This window comes from Hylobates moloch, unplaced genomic scaffold, assembly GCF_009828535.3.
Source record: "Hylobates moloch isolate HMO894 unplaced genomic scaffold, HMol_V3 SCAFFOLD_16, whole genome shotgun sequence".
Classification (NCBI taxonomy): domain Eukaryota; kingdom Metazoa; phylum Chordata; class Mammalia; order Primates; family Hylobatidae; genus Hylobates; species Hylobates moloch.
In genome coordinates, this window is record NW_026652291.1 from 68,917,644 (window position 1) to 68,933,481 (window position 15,838).

A 15,838-nucleotide genomic window follows, 5' to 3' on the forward strand; every position below is an offset into this window, starting at 1 on the left:
AAGAGAGGCTTAACTTTTTTATTCTAGATAAGAAGAGTAGTTGATTTGAGAGGGCTTGTTAATATTTATTCCATTTCCATTTCTCTCCCATATTTGTGCGTGCACGTGTGTGTGTGTAAATAAGTTACCTATTTTCTTAAAAATTCTCCTTTTGAGTAGGGAGGGTGGGTGTTTTAAAGCTTTTTCTCTGAAGTCTTGGCTCCTGATCAATTTTTAAAGATGCCATCTTACATATTTTTCCTCCTGCTCTTTAATGCCTCTTATTTATGGATATATAATATTAGCCACAGAATTGTGGCCCCCATTTCAGATTTTTATTGATACAGAAAACTCTATTTTTTGAGAAGAGCAAATTACATACAATAACTTATTTGTACTGGTAAACACTTTTAGACTATCAATATTAATAAGAAACAAGGTCCTAAATTTCCAGGCTCCCTAAATCAAGATAAAGAACTAAAAATAATGTCGACTATGAAAATCATTGTTTGGAAATCGTCTTTTTTTTTTTTTAACGTCTTCTGGTGTCTTCATTATAAGAAAATAAATAAGATTTCAAGTCTTCCCCGCCTCCAGTATCATGTCCTATAACTGAACATTACACCTTTTTAATGTTTTCTTTAGAAGCCCTGATTTGGCTTTGGTTTATGTTGATACATGTCCATGGTTATTAAAATTTCTGATTATTTAGGACATAATTTTTAAGGGATCTTTGGGGTGTACACTCTATAGTACTTAACATCTTACTCAGGTTATAACACTAAAAAGCAACCTTGGCGAACTTCAGTACCTTACGTAACATAAGAAATAAAGAATAACTTGAATTTAAAACACTTTTTATTTGTTTACTTCAGGTATTCTTAAGGGCTTTTAGTACAAAGATAAAAACATGCGTTAGAATGCATTAACATTCCAACTTACATAAGTGGTGTAGATACCTATGGCATTAGTACCACATTTTGATGGTTGGACCACCCACCAAATTCCCTTCTCTCCTTTTTTGCTTCTTTTTATTTCTGTTTACTTTCATTGCAAGTTTCCTTCCGCATCCTTCTTTCCCACCTACAATTTGTAACTGAAAGAAAGAAGTAGCTACAGACCTTACCTAACATACTCTTAACCTACTTGGTAGGTAGGATTCAGATGCAAGGGAGTGGCTCGAATAAAGGATTTTAGTCATGCCTTTTAGAAATTAGGGAGCAAGAGATACATAGAAAAATTAGAAATGTCTCTTCTACCTTTATCTATTAAGTTTACCTTTGAGAAATATGAAGAAGGGCAGGAAGACGGAAAAACGAACAGAACTTCTGCTGGAATATTGTGACAGATTTACTGACAAATATTTTCTAACAGATTTTTACCAACAGGCAGTTTTTGTTTTCTTTACTGACAGACCGTAAATGTACTTCTGGTTGGCAGCAGCTGCATCATTATAACACTAAAAAGCAACCTTGGCTAACTTCAGTACCTTATGTAACATAAAAAATAAAGAATAACTTGAATTTAACATACTTTTTATGTTTACTAACAATAAACTATTTTCAATGCAGGAAATAAATATCTCCCCAAAGAGGAATGCCCCCTCAATTACTTTCTTTTAGACTTAACACACTGGAGTAGATGTGGTTTTGCTCATTCTTTTATCTGCTGGCAACTATTTTAAGTCTCCTGTGTAAGGCAGATTCCGATGACCTCGGGAAAGTCACAGGACCTCAGTTTCTTCAATGGTAAAAGCAAAGGCAGTGGTTTCTACGGTCCTTTCTCACTGCACCATTCACCGTCGGTGCCCTCATGAGAAACACACCCAAAGCCCAGTGTGCTCTACCCCAAAACTTGTGAAATTTCTAGAGTCTCAAAAAAGTGAATATGTTTAAGGCAGTATAATAAAAGCCAGGTGGCCGACAGTTCCTAAAGTTAGGCTGGTAGTGGCGTGAACAGGGGTCTTTTGGGCCACCCTGAGACCCGCCCCATGGGGCTTCTCGTTCCACGTCTTGGCTTCTCGCTCCACTTCCACCGAACGTACTGAATCAGGGGCCTGCATCCCCGTGCCGTGCCGAGCCGACGGAGAAATGGACTCCTCTTCTCGCTCCTGTGGAGTTTCGTCTTCTGGGTGAGTGTGGCACCGGGTCCTGGGCGGGTGATGTATGTAGTTGGCGAGCGATCCTCAGCCAGAAAACTGGCTGCGCACACAGGCGCAGACACGCGAACATGTTCCTGCGAACGAGCTTGGGCGCATGTTTTCCTCCCTTGCTTTCTTTAATGCTGAGAGACCATAAGGGGATTTATCGAGAAGCATTCGGTGCCCATGCCCGGTTTGGAACCGCGAGCACAATATCTGGTTCCTTTGCAGTACGGTGGTTTGCTCTTGAGTTACGACCAGAAACCGGAACAGAAGGAAAGGGAGAAAGCAGGGGAGGTTCGGGGACGACGGCGCTCCGGGCAGCAAGGCAGCAGCTTCCAAAGCGTGGAGGATGGGACTGAGGAGGAGCAGAATACGGAGAAAGAGGGAAGCTGAGGAAAAATACTCACGCCAATGGGTAAAAGGGAAAAGGTGAGAAGGAATGGAGTAGGGGAGGGAACCAATGGTGGGAGAGGCGGAGGAAGAAGGGGGAGGGGTAGAAGCCAATGGGGGAGCGGAGGGGAGGGGGAAGCAGAGGGGAGGAGGGAGCGGGGACGCGAGCGAGGACGCGGCTCCGCGCGCTCGTCCCCCTCCCTCCGACTGGATCGCTCGCGCCTTCCCAGGCTCCCGGGAGACGAGGGCAGGGGCGGGGCCGTGCCGGGCGCGCGGCGCGGGAGGCGTCGCGAGGTGAGGGGGCGGGGGCGGGGGATTGTGGGGAGGGCAGCGCGGGTGCGCGCGCGCGTCCCGTCCAGGCTGCGCCGCCGCTCCGCCCCCGGTCGGGTGTGTGGCTGCGCGCGCCGGGAGAGATGCTGAGGTAAAGTTCGGGAGAGAGGGAGAGAAATCCGTCAGCGCGAGGGAGCCCGAGTGGCCGCCATTACTGAGCCCGGCGCGGCGGCGGGCACTGGGGAAGGGGGGAGGGACGGGCCGCCGCTGGTGGCGGGGAGGGAGGGAGGGTGGGTGAGCTGGCTGCGGGAGCCGTGGGGGCTCAGGGTTTCGGGGCGTGTGTGTCGGGGAGGGCGGGGGGAGGTGGCTGAAGGGACGCGCCGCTCGGTGAGCGCGCCGGGGAAGAGAGGCGAGCAGAGAGTGGAGGAGGAGGCGGCGGCGGCGGGAGCGCTCCCCAGGAATGTCGCTGCCGCCGCCACCGCCGGGGCCGCTGCCGTTGAGGAGGAGACGGAGGAGACCGACGTTGTTAGGTAGGACCTTGCGGCCCCCGCTCCTCCAAGCTTGCCTGCCCCCTCGCGGACGGGGACCCTCCTGAGGCTAGCTGCCCCGCTCGGTCGCCGCTGCCGGTTGTAACCAGTTGAAGGGGCTGGGGCCCCGCGGCCGCCGAGGGGAGCCTGGCGCTGCGCTCGGTTTTCGCAGGCCGGGCGGGCAGGAGCTGCAGCGTTAGGGATACGGTCGGCGTGAAGGGCAGAGAGGCCGGGGGAGGGGGTGCTTTCTCCACAGGTGACGGGGCCAGGGTCAGCGGAGGCCTGGTGCTGGCCGGGGATCGCCGGCCCCGCCAGGCGTTCGCTCTCGCCCGCCGCCTCACTTGCTCGAGTCTCGGGTGGTCCGTCGGGAGGGGAGGTGGCGGTGTCCGTTGGCCGGGTTGCTGCTGTTAACGAGTTTCACCTGGAAGGGGTACACGGGGCGGGTGCAGATTCGCGGAAACAGTCTCGGTTGCAAACTTAAACGCCTTGTAGGGGGATCGGCCCTTTCACTTTCCCTCATCTCCCCGACTCCTCCCTGGGTTCTCTTCACCAATTTTCCATCTGCTTTGAAGCTTGGAGTAAGATATGAGAAGTTGCACTGCGCAACCAGAGCCCAGAGTGCTATGGGCTGACTGCGACTGGGTTGAGGCTTTGATACTGAGTTTTCGCTAGAATAACCTCCAGATTCTTCCTCTCTTTCCACTAAAGAAAAGTATCGGGGTGGGGGTGGGGAGCCGCGCGGGAGCGCGCGCGCACTTATCCACACAGAAATACTCACTCCCTCTCACCCTCCCTCTACAGCGTTATTAGAAATGCAAGAGAGCTGGAGGCTCGGGGTGTAGCTGAGGTTGAAAGGTGCATGGAAATAAGGGCAAACTGTTATTAGGACGTTTAGTAAAATCCCGAAAAAGTTGTAGGGGAGACGCTTATGCTTCTACCATGTGATAGAAATTCGGATTTGGCCATCGCTTAATAAATGGGAATTCAAATATTTTGAGACAGAGCAAATCTGGCGTATAGATGGGTTTGTGCTCACGTTTTAAGTTTAAAATTCTCATCGATCATTTACTTTTTCCTTTGTGATAGGAAGCTGAATATTTTTTTTTTAAATGTTCAGGTGTAAAACAGCAAAATGCTTCGCTGTATTTACTAGTACTTGCTTATGTTGCCTTCTACAGGTGGAGGCGAGGGGCGAGTTTGTCAATTCCACTTAAATCCAGAACCAGTATTCAGTTAGAATGTTAGGTGGTGTTTATCCGCATGAAGGATCTCGTTCACTTCATGGGAGCTTGCTCTACATTCCCATTTAAAATGGTTCTCCTCACAAAAATTTCATCTAGATGCAGCGATTAGACATTTGGAATAATGTTTGGTTTAAAAATACGTTAATGAAACCTTTTGCTGTCAATTCTAGTTTATTTGTACTGTAATGTGATAACACGATATTCTTATTCAGTGTTTGTAGGTAAGTATACTAACCGTCTAGGTAACCTACTAGATAGTTTCTTGAGTAAGATTTTGCTTTCATTTTAAATTCCTTTCTCATTTTTTGCTTTCAACTATCCTTTGTATACTAATTGACTTCCATTACCTTTATCTATAGTACAAAGAGCGGTAAGTATGTGTCACCAAAAACTTGAAAAGACACTGGAGCGATTTATGACTAAACGCACTGGAGTGAAAGGCTGCGCATACCTATGCTTGTAACTTTCAAGAAATAGCACTATTGATCTAATTGACTTAAAACAGAATCAGACGGTACAGATGATTAAATAACGATTTGGTTGTCTTGTGTAGGCTATGTTTTTAAACCCAGATCAACAGGTCTTATTTTGCCATTCTTTATACATTAATTATTAAGAGTACTGGGGAGTGAGGTGGGTTACACTTTGATGTAAGAATTGCGGCAGAATTCTGTTATCTTTATGAGTTTTGTAGTGTCCCTCCCCATTTAAACGACCTTAGCAGTTTTTAAAATGTGTTGCAAAATTATTACCTTAATTCTGTCACAAGATACTTACCTTAAATGTTTTGAAAATCGTCTCCCCTTCTTATTTGTGTTTGAAAAGCATATTAGCACAGTCATTTTTTTGGAGAGTTATTTTGACCTTGAAAGTTAAGATTATTTAAGGAATGAATATTGTATTTGCATTCCTTTTTTGAATTTGAAGTAGCGATAATAAGTTTTCTAACTCACTTTTTTTAATTGAAGAAAAAGTTAGGTCTCATAAAGACTTTGCTAAACTTTTCCAACATTGGCAGGATGTAAGATGAGTGTTGGCCTTTAGTGGTCACTTCTTAAATATGAAATGGCATAATAGAGATTTTCTTGGTAGCTGCAGAATAAGTTTTGTCACAACTGTAGTTTCCATAGATACTATTTTAAGAACTATTTATTTGGGTTGTATGGTCCACAGTTTTTTCTTTGCGTACCAAGAAGGTGTGCAGTAGTATAATTGGCTGAAGAAGCATTGTACAGTGTTCTGTTTTAGTGATGTCTATGTTCCTAAAAGATACTTGTATTATATATTTAAAGTACACCAAGGGAATTTAATTTCTAAAAGAACTGTGAAGAAACATCAATAGATTCATCATTCAGTAATTTGAGTAATCAGGCTCTTGTTTAAGTGCAGGCTTTTGTCGATCATTTTATTGAAGTAGGAAAAACCGTATTAGAAATTAAGAAAAATGCTTCAATGCTAAGAATTTTAAGTATGAACTTTAATTGGTTTTCAAACTCTGTCCCTTGGATTCCTGTGGGTTTTTTTCCTAGATGCCTTGAGACTTCCTATGACAACCCACCCTCCCAAACCAGGACAGCTTCTATTTTTATGTATTAAATGTATTGTATTTAAATATAAGAATATTTAACTTAATTAAATGGAAGAAAAATATTTATTATTCAAATATAAGAAAAATAACTAATGGGTACTAGGCTTAATACCTGGGTAACAACAAACCCCCTTGACATGAGTTTACCTTTAAAACAAACCTGCACATGTACCCCTGAACTTAAAAGTTAAAAAAAGAATTCCCCTTAAAAAAAGGTCATCTGCATTAATTTTTTTTAAGTCTCTGATTTGTTATTCATTAGTTCACATTACTTTTATTTAGCACTTACTATGTGCCTAGCCCTGGAAATACCAAGATAAATTAGATATAGGTATAATAGCTTAAGCTGTATAAAGGAGTAAATAGTTAAAAGTATTAAGAGGTGCAGAAAAGAGAATGCCTGTTTTCCTCAGGACCTCTGGGAATCCTTCATAGAAGAATAAAACATTTTGAGTTTTAATTGCAAGTAGGAGTTTAGATGTAAGAGAGACCAAAAAGAATAATCTTTTTTTTTTTTTTCCACTGTGTTTTGGAAGCTGTCTACAATACTTTAGATTTGCAGGGAAATGAAACAGATTGTTGATGTTTGGTCATATCTGTATGTTTTACTTCATAGAATTATTACTTGGGAAAAAGAGCATAACCTTGTAATTTCCTGGTTAAAATATGACTAGTATGTCACTTGCTTAGAGTCTCAAGCTTTTCATCATGAAGAGTTAATGGTAAAAATGGATATTCATTTTTCTAGTGTTAGATTAGATTTAGCCTATTTTATTATCCCTGACCAATATTTTATTGAGCAGCTAGGCACTGAGTGATACAAAAAGTATAAAATATTGCTCCCTTAAAAGATCTTTTAACTTTTGTGGAGAGACAGCAAGCATGACACTTTAAGAATTTGAGGTATATTTAGGGAAGTACATGCTGATTTAAAAGTTAGTAGAAAGGAATGTAGCTAAAGGAAGTGTTACTTGGATTACATACTAATTTAAAAGTTAGTAGAAAGTTATTTAGCTAAAGGAAGTATTACTTGGAAGTAGCATACAATTGGGTTAATGAAGGGGGAAAAAGACATTTAGGTAAGTTAATGACAGTGTGGACTGAAAGCACAGGTAAGTAGAGGACAGATTAGCAGATATTATTTATATTTATATTTCTTCCCAGAAAATATAAAAATGTGTAGTCCCAGCTTACGGGTGGCTGAGGCAGGAGAATGGCGTGAACCTAGGAGGCGGAGCTTGCAGTGAGCCGAGATCGCGCCACTGCACTCCAGCCTGGGCGACAGAGCGAGACTCCTCAAAAAAAAAAAAAAAAAAAAAGATAAAAACGTAAGAGCGTCAGTTTTGTACCTTATGAGCCAGAGTGAAAGATTTGGAGAAGGTATTAATGCAAGAGTGATAGAAGGGATGATGTAGAAATAAGTAATGTTGGCATAACTATTTGTCTAGTTACTTATTTGGCTTATCAAACAGCCTTGGAAAAACTCTTTACCTTGGCTTCTGATATGGCATAATTTGTTCATTTTCTTTCTGTTGATCATGTTCTTTTACTGATCCAAAATTGTTTCTTTTTATACTTTTCAGAGCCAAAGTAATACCTCTTTTAGAGAACTAGTAAAAAATTAACATTCCTATAATCTAGAGCAACGATCCTCTTTGGTACCAGGGACTGGTTTTGTGGAAGACGGTTTTTTCACGGAATTGGGGGCATGGTTTTGGGATGAAACTGTTCCACCTCAGATCATCAGGCATTAATTAGTTAGATTCACAAAGGGAGCAAGCAACCTACAGTTCTTGCTCCTCTGAGAATCTATTGCTGCTGTGGAGGCGGAGCTCAGGTGGTAATGCCTGCTTTCCGGGCCACCCCTCACCTCCTGCTGTGCAGCCCAGTTCCTAATAAGCCGGAGATGGTTACCAGTCCGGGGTTGGAGACCTCTGATCTAGAAAATTTAAGATCTAGATTTCTACTCTTCTGTATTAACCAAATATCTAATTCTTCATATGTTTTCTTTAGAAAATAAGAGTGTTACACCAAATGGTCTCTTAGGTAATTTTCTGAAGTTTATGATGCTGAAATTTATGTTAATAATCCTGAACTTGCCTTGTTTCATTACCAAAGTTTCATTTGTCTTTGGAAATAACACCTGAAGGTCAAATGAACCACCATCTTTGCTGAAACTGATTAGTTTTTCATTAAGAAACACTGGCTTAATGTGTTGTCTTGTATTTCTTATGTCTAGTAGCCAGTTACCAAGCTCTCTTTGTCTTGCATTGCTCTTTTATTGATTAATTAATTAATTAATTTTTTTGAGATGGGGTCTTGCTCTGTCACCCAGGCTGGAGTGCAGTGGCGCTCAGCTCACTGTAACCTCCGCCTCCTGGATTCAAGCTATTCTCCTGCCTCATCCTCCTGAGTAGCTGGGATTACAGGCACACGCCATCACGCCTGGCTAATTTTTGTATTTTTAGTAGAGATGGGGTTTCACCATTCTGGCAGGGCTGGTCTCGACCTCCTGACCTCAAGTGATCTGCTGGCCTCAGCCTCCTGAAGTGTTGAGATTACAGGCATGAGCCACCATGCCCGGCTAGATTGCTCTTTTAAATTCTGTGATAGTTCAGGTGTATTTAGCCTGTAGTATTTGTCTATCTCTTGGGCTTTGTGCCCAATCTTGTATTCGTCTTCTAGACTAATCTGTAGTGGCTTCTCTATTGCTTATGACAAAGTCTAACTCTTGTTTTCCCTTGAGACCTAGGGTCATAACTTACATGTTCAAAACAGTATTTCTTTCCAACATGGGTACTATGCTCAGCCATTCTACCCTAATTGTACACCTGGACAGATGACTTTACAATCCAAATCTCGTCTATATTTTAAGGTTCACTCAAATCCTTCCTCTTCATTGAAACCATTCATCTGTTTCAGGGGTCTGCAAACTATGGCCTCTGGGCCAAATCTTGCCTACTCTCTATTTCTGTAAAATGGCTTTCTACATTTTGAAATGGTTGGGGGGCAAATTAAAAGAATATTTTGTGATATGTGAAAATTATATGAAATTCAAATTTTCCTAAGTAAAGTTTACTGTAACATAACCATGATCATTCATTTAAGTACAGTCTCTGACTGCTTTTGCAGTATGACAGCAGAGTTGAGTAGTGTGACAGACACTGTGCAGCATGCAAAGCCTAAAATATTTACTGCCTGGCCCTTTACAGAAAAAGTTTTCCAAACCCTGAGTTATTTCAACTTGCACTTTCATTTCTTTGAATTCCTGTTGCATTTATTAGTACCATGGTGTAGCACATTGCCTTTATCTCCTCAGCTATGGTGCTGTTTATTATTATGCTTTTTAATATAGTGTGGAAAGTGCTTTTCAGTCTTTTTTTTTTCCTTAATCCGTACTTCCTTTAAAGCTTACACCTCTTGTTGATATTCTTATTCAATCAGGTGCTTTCATTTTAAACATTGTTAAGCCTTACCTAAAGTTGTTTGTAGGATGAAAATGATGGTTCCTCTACTATATGGCATTGTAGTATTGCATATCAAATTATGCCCTTCTCCCCACTTCTTGGTTCTCCAAGGTAGAGAGAAAAGGACTCAGACACTGGAAGGGAGGTGAACTACCAAGCCATAGTTACTGGCTTGATAGACTTTCCTATATGTACCTTTATACATTCAAAATCTCTGACAAAGTTAAACTGATAGTAGCTAAGCACAGTAAATAAATACTTACAGTTGTTTACCTAGGTTGATGAACATGGGATGACCTTTGGTCCTTCTGTTTCCCATACAGAAATGAAAGAATTTAGAATGACTTGCACACCAAGGCCTCAGGGAAATAATATGTTATCAGAGTAGGGTGTAGATTAAATAATAGGGTGGAAGTTAATGTGTTTGGGAATAGTTTTGGTCATTGGTTTTTCACATATTTTCAGCAGTGAAGTTTTTTTCAAACAAATTGAAATATCAGAAGATAAAAATGGTTAAAAGCAGAATTACCTTTCCTGTGTGGGTTTGCGGAGCTCCCAGAGTACTGCCTACTTGGACCCTCCTTGAAGTACTACAAACCTTTAGACTTACTGTTTATATACCCATAAGGTGTGTTAATGATCACATTATGGTCCTGGGGAAAAAAACTGGACTTTTTATGTTAGTATATTTTGCTGTACTAGATGTAATATTTTGCTGTACTAGATGTAATGGGCCAAAAGCAGTATGTAATTTTTGTTAATTGTGTTTACAAGTGTGACTTCAGGATTAGCCAGTGGTTTGGAAGCTGAGTATTCGTAGTCTGGAGATTGAGTCATTTATTCATCAAATATTTACTGAGCCCTCACTGTGTATCAGGCACTGTTGCTGGAGATATAATTCCAAAACAAAATCCCAATGCTTCTAGGTTATTTAGTCACCGCATAAATTGTTGAAATTTTTAATAGGTTGGTTCTCTCTTCATTTGCTGATTATATTCTTGTTTCAAGACTAATTCATGGGAATAATGACTTTTTAGGGCTCATTTCAGCATACAAATTGTGTGCTTTGTGGTATAAACTGTGGTTCAAAGATGAAGTATTATTTCGAGTCCAGGACTTTGAGACCACAACATAGTGAGACTCTCTACAAAAAAATTTAAAAATTACCTGTGTGTGGTGGTGCACATCTGTAGTCGCAGCTGCTTAGAAGGCTGAGGAAGGAGGATCATTTGAGCCCAGGCGTTTGAGGCTGCAGTAAGCTATGATCCTGCCACTGTACTCCAGACTGGGCGACAGTGAGACCCTATTTAAAAAAAAAAAAAAAAAAGAGAGAGATTATGGGATATGAGTTACTCTCCTACAGGTATTACATTGTTGAATTACTTAGCTATTTTATGTGTGTTAGAATGACTTTTTGATTTCTTCTCACTTTTCACAGCATTGATAAATTTACCAGAAATAGCAACGTTAAGAAAAGGCAGGCTGGGAGGTGGCTGACGTCTGTAATCCCCATACCTTGGGAGACTGATGGAAGAGGATTGCTTGAGCCCAGGAGTTTGAGACCAGCCTGGGGAACATAAGGAGAACCCCTCTCTACAAAAATAATTTTTAAATATTAGCTGGGTGTGGTGGTGCATGCCCAGAGTCCCAACTAGACAGGAGGCTGAGATGAGAGGATCACCTGAGTGCAGGAGTTCAAGGCTGCAGTGAGCTATGATCATGCCACTGCATTCCAGCCTAGGTGACAGATTAAGAGACCTATCTCAAAAACAAACAAAAAACAGAAAAGTAATGCATCAGTACTACACTCTTCATCTTTTTGTTGTTGTTTTCTATTGCTGCTGAACAAATTATTCATCTTTTAGTGTGCAGTTGTTTTTTTGTTCTTCAGCTGCTTCCAAAAAGTTTGCCTAAGATTGTAGAATATATGATAATCTTTGGGCTTTGTTCTTGTTTCTTTTGAATACTTGTTTACATAAGGAATCGTTACTTGATTTTAAAAAGATAGAGCATGTAATTACAAAGTTCATTCTGTGTAATTAGGTCTTCGAAATGTAATTTATCATAAATTTTGTGATTTTACAAAAGTCTTTAAACAGCCAAAAATTTTGAATTAACTATATTTTGGGTTGTACTCAACTTCACTTTTGGAAAAAAAAGTTTTTTAAGATGTCATAAATTAAAATTAGATTGTTATGCTGGCTAAGTACATTATTATAGATTATAGTTAGCTTTCATTCTCATGGTTTCATTTTTGACTAAATATTTAAGTTTAAATTAGGATTTATGCATTTAGTTAGTAGCTGTTATGTGGGAGGCACTGTTGTAGGCTTTTGATATACTGGTGAAATAAAGATTTGTGCCTTGTGACTCTTTTATTAAGAGTGGGATGCGGAGAGGGATAGAGTTAATGACATAAATAAGATGTATAGTAAGTTAGGAAGGTAAAGAGTTAGCACTGGGGATCTTTGGGGATATTGTGAAAAGTTAAGTGCAAAGAACATGCCTTAGCATGTTGTCTTCCTCCAGTGTGGTTGAAGCAGAATGAGAAGGGTAGAATAGTATTAGGGGAGGCTAGAGAGGTGAGAGAGGGTTGGAGAAGATCTTGTAGTAAGCCATTGAGAGGACTTGCTTTTTATTTTTAGCAGTACTCGAGAGTTTTAAACAAAAGAATGGGAAGCTCTGATTTATGTTTTAAAAGGAGCACTCTGGCTGCTCTGATATGAATAGACTGGGAAAAGGGAGCAGGAGTGAAGCAGAGGAGTTAGTTTAGAAGACTTTGGAGTAATCTTGGGCCAGAGATATTGATGGGTGAGAGCAGTAGAAGTAGAAAAAAACTGAAAAGTTAAGGATATATTTTAAAGATAGGACCATTAGGAATTTCCTGAGATGGTATAATAATTTAAAAGCATAAAATATTTTTAAATATATACCTTTTATTAATGAATGCATCTGTTTTGTGAAAAGGTACATGTTTTAGTTTGTTCTGATTTATTGAGTTTTTTTTTAGATTTCTTGTAGAACTTTTTTTTTCTTGATTTGCAAAGGAGGATGCAGTGTTTGGATGGTCTAGTAAAATATCTTAGAAAACTTGTGAAGATAGTTTCATTTTGACACAATTTTAATTTCTATAAGGATATAGATAATTTCTATAAGATTATCCTAAAGATAATCTTAAAGGCAGAATGATGAGAGACTGCATTGCAAGCTATTAAAAGCAGCACTATTGCTTAAAAAAGTAAAAGATTGGGAATGAAGAGATTTTCCTTCTAACCTTATAATTTCTAGTAGATTATTGCTACTTTTGTCTTGGTTTCTTCGTCAGTAAAAATAAACATGATGCTAGATATCATAAGAAGTTGCATGAAAGTAAGCCTACGTCAGAAATAGATGTGCATGATTGACATAGATATTAAGACTGAAAGGAATTTTTAAATTAACTCAAACAGCCTTCATATCATTGAAGACACTGGGCATTAGTTTGTTAGTGGGAGCATGAAAAAAAACAATAAAATTTTTTTTTGTCCTTAGCACTGAAAAAAAAATTGCTTGGCTAATACAGGACAGTTTTGATGTGGTTGTAAGGGGCCAATGGATAATTTGTATATATATATGAACTATCAGTGTTTGAAAAGCGCCTCTGCCCGGCTGCCCATGGTCTGGGAAGTGAGAAATTTGTGTAATACCCAAAGGCAGATTCTATGTACAGTAAGTCCTATTTTCAGAGCAAAAGCTGAGTGTATGAGGAAATACAACTATATTGTATGGGGGTATATTTTGCTTCAGGAAGAAAGAATACATATTATTCTGCATTCAATATTAGAGCAGAACAGTGGGGTCTTTTCGATTCTTTTGGCTTATACTCTGATTCAGGGGGCACATGGCAGAGGTAAACAGACTGAAATGGCACCACGGATATCTGTGAGCTGTGCTGGGAAGGTTCACAGTGATTCCGTAATAAATCTCAGGTCTTTAGTCTATAATGAAAAATTACTCATTTGCATCATAAAGGTACAGCAGAGTATGTACAAGTAGAGTATGGAATAACTTTGTCGCTTGTGATGAACCTACTTGGTCCGATATTTTAATAACTTCTCCCATGTCTCTGTACTCAGGTTTGATTTCTGGAGTGGATCATCGTTAGAATGAATAAAATCAGGAATACTGTAAAGCAAAAAAAAAAAAAAAGAAATTCCCTTAAAACCTGTTACAGCCAACTTCATGAAATCTTTTGTCCGTTGAGGTGGTAATACCGTACTCATCCAAACAAACAGCCAAACCCTTTTGAGGGCAAGGTGACAACAATTTTTTTTTTCTATTTTGGGGTTTCTCAAAATATTCCCCCGCCCCCCCCCCCGCCTTTTTTTCCAAACCAAAGCCTCTTGAATTAAGTAAACCTATAAATCAGATAAGGAAGGCACTCCTCTAGTGAGAGTTGGAAGGGATTCTTCCAACACCCTTCCCACATCTAGGTGGAAGAATTTTTCTGTCACAGTTTGAAAATCACTATATGGTGACTCATGACATAAGCTCTGGAGTTGATTTCAAAATACCAGCAGGTGGTCTGCCTAACAGCCTTGTTAGAAGGATAAGGATGTTCCTCCCTGGTTTAATGGGCATTTTACTGTGAATTGTTGTGGAAACCATAGAAGTCATGTGAAATTACCTTATTTTTAATTTAAACTTGAACATTTAAGATTCATATTGCCACTGTCAAATTAATTAGGATGTGTTGAAGCCTTAGTATTAAATTTTAACCTCATTATAGTTTTATTTCTGTCAAATAAAAAGCTTTCCAGTTTTCAGTGACCAATGAAAGGGTCATGACTTAATGCCTCCACTCTTCATTTAAGACCCTTTTGTTTCTGAAACTTTAAAAATACATTTTATGATAGAGTTTTCATTTCTACTTTACCTTTCTATCTTAACATAGAGTATATCTCAGTATTTTGGGGTTTATGCTATTGGAGAGCAGAAGTGAGTCTTAATGAGTAATAGTATTCAGAATTATATTATTTGGGTAAGCATATATGACTGGAAGACAAGGGACGGTTTTACTTTTGTACGTCTTTGAATTACTCTTGGTTTTCAGAATAGATGTTTGTTTAATAAAGAGTTATATTTCATTATGTAACTGTAGTGTTTTTACTGTACTGTAAAAATTCCCCAAAGTAATCACCAGAGAAGTCTTCTTTTGATGTACATTTTAAAGTATATCATCTGCAGGTTTTGCTTTTCTAATAAGAATAGATCTTGTATTCTCTTGTGATTTCAATATTTTCCTTAATTGTTAGATATGGAATCATTGTGCTGTTTTCCATACTAAGTTCCATTTCTATCACTGTATATATAACTTTGTTGTCCAGAATATACTATGTTTTCTTCTCTGTAAATATCCATAAATAAAGTGTTCACTTGTTCTTTTACACAGTTCAGGTAAAGAATGTTAAAGCTGATGCTAGGTACAAATTTTCAATTTGGCCAGATTAAGATTTGTAAACATTTTACTTAATAAAAAAAGTTAATAGGTTTGGATGGGACTGCCCTAGTTTCCTTTATTACATGTATACACTGCTGCCACATAAATATTTGTAAGTCACAAGTCTCATCACATTATTTTTCATAAACCTTAAGCAGCTTCCCATGGTTCCAAGAATCAAATAAAGAACTGGAACTAATATTAAACCTCTTCGCTAGGCACTTCACATTTTAAAAAATGATTTTTAGATACAGCCCTGTTTTATAGATGAAGGAACTATGTCTTAAGAGGTGTAGGGCTTTACTGTTGTCAACAACTAGTAAATGATAGGAGTCGGATTTTGAAATTGGTTGTATTTACACGTGGTTTCTACTTCCTTGTATTGCTGCTTCAATATAGTAATATTTATTACAAAAGTGAACCTAATATATATTTGGTTTGACTGTCAGATGGCTGACTATTAAAGTTAATATTTAGTTGAGGTTGATGGAATAAACTTCTAAAATATGAGAATAAATCTGAAATTTTATTTTTTAAAATTATAATTTTATCAGAAATATTAGTCAAGATCTTAAATTATGAGCACAGTTTATCTTCACCATTAGTTAGTGTAACATATGTTTGGTGTAATTGAAATAGATGTTTACTTGCAACACAGGTCAGTGGACAAGCAGGTATTTGTGGGAGGGGGGAGGAAGTGGTCTTTTCTTACTTTTGTTAGATTTTTTTTGTTCTTTATTTTGTCTGGATT

General features: G+C 39.3%; 1 protein-coding gene across 5 annotated transcripts in view; it reads left to right on the forward strand.

The window, feature by feature from the left end:
- Positions 1 to 2,469: 2,469 nt before the first annotated feature.
- Positions 2,470 to 15,838, forward strand: part of ARHGAP5 (Rho GTPase activating protein 5) — an 82,234-nt gene continuing 68,865 nt past the window's right edge. For 2 of the 5 annotated variants that reach the window (XM_032135055.2, XM_032135058.2), the window contains exon 1: positions 3,156 to 3,312. The gene's annotated coding sequence lies outside the window, so the exon portion shown is untranslated. Of the gene's footprint in view, positions 2,552 to 2,853; positions 2,934 to 3,155; positions 3,313 to 13,883; positions 13,904 to 15,838 lie in introns of those variants that run through there. The other 3 variants (XM_032135057.2, XM_032135056.2, XM_058429265.1) reach the window with 3 other exon arrangements.